The following is a 4,900-nucleotide window of genomic DNA, read 5'->3' on the forward strand; positions in this document are numbered from 1 at the left end:
AGGGTTTTAACCTTTAAAAAGATCTCCATTTCATTATTAAAATACCCAGTTTCATACAGAAAAATTCATTTTTAATGCAATTAACACAAAGATGTTTGCACATGCGTTTCTAATCTCTAAATATCTGATTATTACTAGTCACAGTTAGTTACTTTCTGAGCTCCTAGGCATCTGAGCATGGATATAAAGTCATCAGGTAGATTTCAATAATGTTTTTCACATCTACTCATTATTAAGGAGCAAACTTTTATGCTTTGAAGAATTATTTTTTTAATCATTATACTTTTTTAAAATAACCACATGATTAGAAGAAGCATTTCATTACAGCTTTAACATATTCAGTAACACACTCGAGAGCAAGGATACATCTCTTTCAATAGTGACTGTAAATTTTTAGTTTCACAGTTGAATTAATACATTTGTACATTTTTGAACTCAATATAAACCCTGTAACACATAAAATTGAATGAGTTTTTACCTTTTAAGGAAGATCTCCGTTTCATTTTACAATCCACTTTTTTAACATTTTTTTTCAAAATTGGCTGTACATTTCTAGGTTTACAGATGAATTCTTACGCTTATACAATCTTTTTCACATTATAAACTCTATAAGACATAAAATTAAATGAGGTTTGAACGTTTCAAAAGATCTCCACTTCGTTGTCAAAACACAGAGTTTCATACAGAAAAATTCTTTCCAAGGCTATTGACATTGAGACGTTTTCACATGCATTTCTAATCTCTATATACATGACTATCACACGGTCACAGTCGCCCACCATTTATTGACTTTTTTTGTGTGTCTGTATATCACACAGAACATCCCAAACCATCTTATTAGACTATACACTCACTTCCCAGATAGCACTCTCCCATAGCCTCCCTCCCCCCACTAGAGCCCTTATACTCTGGTATCCCTGCTACTGTCTGTTGTATTGTTGACACCCCCAGCCATGCCCCACTACTTGCCCTCCTGGTGAATCTAGTCAGCCTATAGAGGTCTTTGTTTTAGGAGGGTCAGCTGTTCCTCATCTAGCAGTAATCAGTTGTCAATATTCCTTTAGATAAGATTGGGATCTTCTGTTCATTTTCCGAGTTCTATGCTGGGTTACTATCTGGGAGTCCCTTTGGCCACCCTGGCCAACAACTCAAAAGAAGGTATCACCTGTCTGGCATTGTTGTTTGTTATGTAGCCTTTAGCTATGCATATGGACTCAAGAAATTATATTGGCCTCTTTAATCTTCTGTTATACTTTCCTTTGGGGTGTTTAAAGCCATAGAGTTTGTCCAGATAAATTAATTTATTTTCACTCTTAATGTCATTTGAGGATCTGTTCCTCAGGGGTCACATGGGCTTTGGTTGCTTTCTTTTACCAGTTCCGCCTATGTGAAGATAAGTCAAAGGTCCTGCTCAACCATGATTGGCTTCGCTTGAAAGCATGGAGGAAATGATTCCTCTGTGTTGACCCTCCTCTTTGTAGACTAGACACTGGTTCAAGTCTATCTGGTGGGGTCTCCTCAGCCTCCTTGATCAAGAGGACAGGTGACCCACCACCATTATAGGACATTTTGAGAGATGCTCATAGTCCCTTGGAATGAGGCAACCTAGGTGGGCAAGGAGCAAAAAGTGCCCTTTATGTCCTTCTGACCAAATTATTATAGGCCTCAAAGTATGTCTGTTAAACACCCAAGGTTAGTTCCACCAGTCTCGTACATTTAATTACAATGTGCCACGTAGATAAATCTTGGGCAAAGACCAGTTGTTCTCTGATAAACCTTACCTAGACATATATTTCTTGATCTGCTATGTATAATTTGTCAGTAGGAGTAATATTGTTACCTCTGGTTTACAAAACTAGCTAGGCATTGTTTATCTCTCGCATTGTCTCACCCCTCATCATGGTTTTCCCACTTAAAGTGCCCCCATTTCCCCCTTTCTCCCTTACTAATACCCTTCTCTATGGTCCTACCTCTCTTGAGCTCCTTCTTTCCCTTTATCCCCTAGGTTCCTTGTATACCCTTTCCCCCTCCCTTAAACTAACCTAATTTTTATCCATATCTCCCTTATTAAGTCCTGTCTCCTACTGTTCTTCTCATTCAGGTTCTTTCTTTTCCTTTTCCTCCCTGTTTCCTTTCCATTATCCTAGTTCCTGTAGTTATGTGTGGTTTCATACTTAATTTATCAGAGTCTGGTTCTAGGATCCACACATGAGGGAGAACATATGTCAATTTTTTTCTGAGTCTGTGTTACTTCATGTAGTATAACAATTTCTAGTTCCATCCATTTACCTGCAAATTTCATGATTTCATCTTTCTTTACTGCTGAGAAAAACTCCATTGTATAAATATACCACATTTTTGTTAACCACTCATCAGTTGAGGGGCACTTAGGTTGCTTCCATCTCTTGGCTATTGTGAAAAGAGCAGCAACAAACATGGATGTACAAGTGTCTCTGCGATAGGATGAGTTCTTTGGGTATATGCCAAGGAGTGGTACAACTGGGTCAAATGGTAGATTCATTTGTAGTTTTTTAAGAGTTCACCACATTGCCTTCCATAGGGGTTGTAGAAGTTTGCAGCCCCACCAGCAGTGGATGACTGTTCCCCATTCCCCACATCCTCTCCAACATTTGGTATCATTTGTTTTCTTGATCCTAGCCAGTCTGACTGGGATAAGGTGAAATCTTAAAGTGGTTTTAATTTGCATTTCCCTAATTTTTAGTGATGTTGAACATCTTTTAAGATGTTTCATAGCCATCTTTACTTCATCTTTTGAGAACTCTCTGTCCAGATCCCTAGCCCATCTTTTAATTGGGTGCTTCTTGTCTTGGTCTCTGATTTTTGAGTTTGTTATATATTCTGGTTATTAAACCTCTGTAGGATGTATCGCTGGTGAAGATTTTCTCCCATTCTGTGGGTTTTCTGTTTGTTTCCTTGGTTGCCTCCTTTGATGTGCAGAAGCTTTTTAGTTTAATGGGTTCCCATTTGTTAATTCTTGCCCTTGTTTCCCAGCAATTGATGTCCAGTTTAGAAAATCTTTTCCTACTCCTATATCTTGTAGGTTTTTCACAATGTTTTCTTCTAATAGTTTCAGAGTTTCAGGATTTACATTGAGGTCTCTGAGCCATTTGGAATTGCCTTTTGTGCAGGGTGAAAGATAGGGCTTTAGTTTCATTCTTCTACAAGTGGAGATCCCATTTTGCAAGCACCATTTGCTGAACATGCTGTATTTCCTCCAGTGAATATTCCTAGCTGCTTTGTCAAATATCAGGTGGCTGAAATTGCATTTACTCGTATTTGGGTCTTCAATTTTGTTCCATTGAACTGTGGGTCTATTTTTGTGCCAGTACCATCTTGATTTTATGACTATAGCTCTGTAATACAGATTAAAATCTGGTATAGTAATCCCCCCCGGCATTGCTCTTAGTGCTCATGGTTGTTTTAGCTATCCGAGGTCTTTTGTGCTTCCATATGAATCTTAGGATAGTTATTTCCAATTCTATGAAAAATGTCATGGGGATTTTGATTGGCATTGTGTTGAGTCTATAAATGACTTTTGATAGGAGGTCATTTTCACAATATTAATTCTTCCAATCCATGAGCATGGGAGATCCTTCCATCTTCTGATGTCTTCCTCAATTTCTTTCTTTGAAGATTTAAAGTTTTCATTGCAGAGGTCTTTAATGTCTTTGGTCAGTTTTATTCCGAATTTTTTTATTTTATTTTTTTGCAGCTATTGTGAAGGGGAAGGTTTCCATGTGCCATTTCTCTGATTGCTTGTTATTGGTATATAGAAAGGCTACAGACTTTTGTGGGTTAATTTTGTAACCATCCACTTTACTGAATATGTTAATAATTTCTAGGAGTTTGGGGGTGGAATTTTTGGCATCTCTTAGATATAATATCATATCATCTGCATAATGGGATAATTTGATCTCTTCTGTTCCAATTATTACTCCTTCCATTTCCTTCTCTTGTCTTATTGCTCTTGCAAGAGTTTCAAGTACCATATTAAAGAGAAATGAAGATAGTGGACAGCCTTGTCTGGTTCCTGATTTCGATGGGAATGCTTCCAGTTTTTCTCCATTTAGAATGATGTTGGCTGTGGGTTTGTTATATATGGCTTTAATTATGTTGAGGTATGTTCCCTCCAGTCCAATTACCTCTAGGACTTTGAACATAAATGCATGTTGAATTTTGTCAAAGGCCTTCTCTGCATCTATTGAGATGACCATGTGGTTCTTATGTTTGAGCTCATTTATATGATATATGACGTTTATGGTCTTACGTATATTGAACCTTTCTTGCATCTCTGGGATAAAGTCAACTTGATCATTGTGGATGATCTTTTTGGTATGTGTCTATATATGGTTTGCAAGTATCTTGTTGAGAATTTTTGCATCTATGTTCATTAAGGATGTGGGTCTATAGTTTTCTTTTTTGGTTGTATCTTTACCTGGCTTTGGTATTAGAGTGATGCTGGCTTAATAGAAGGAATTTGGAAGTTCTCCCTCCATTTCTATCTTTTTGAATGAATTAAGTAGTATTGCATGTAGATCTTCTTTAAGTGTCTGATAGAATTCTTCTGTGAATCCATCTTTTCCTGGGCTTTTTTTAGACAGGAGGTTTTCTATTACTGTTTCAATTTCTTTTTGTGTTATAGGTCTGTTTAAGCTGTTAATTTCTGGGTTTAGCTTTGGTGGTTCCCATGCTTTTAGGTGCCCGTCCATTTCTTTTAGGTTTTCAAATTTAGTAGCATATAGATTTTTAACATTCCTTTATAATGTTCTGGATCTTTTTGGTGTCTGTTGTGGTGTTTCCCCTTTCATCTCTGATTTTGTTGATTTGGAGATGTTCTTTCTTTCTTTCTTTTGGTTAACTGTGATAGGGGTCTGTTAAT

The sequence above is a fragment of the Nannospalax galili genome, unplaced genomic scaffold (genome assembly GCF_000622305.1).
Source record: "Nannospalax galili isolate Female #2095 unplaced genomic scaffold, S.galili_v1.0 scaffold792, whole genome shotgun sequence".
In the NCBI taxonomy this organism is placed as follows: Eukaryota; Metazoa; Chordata; class Mammalia; order Rodentia; family Spalacidae; genus Nannospalax; species Nannospalax galili.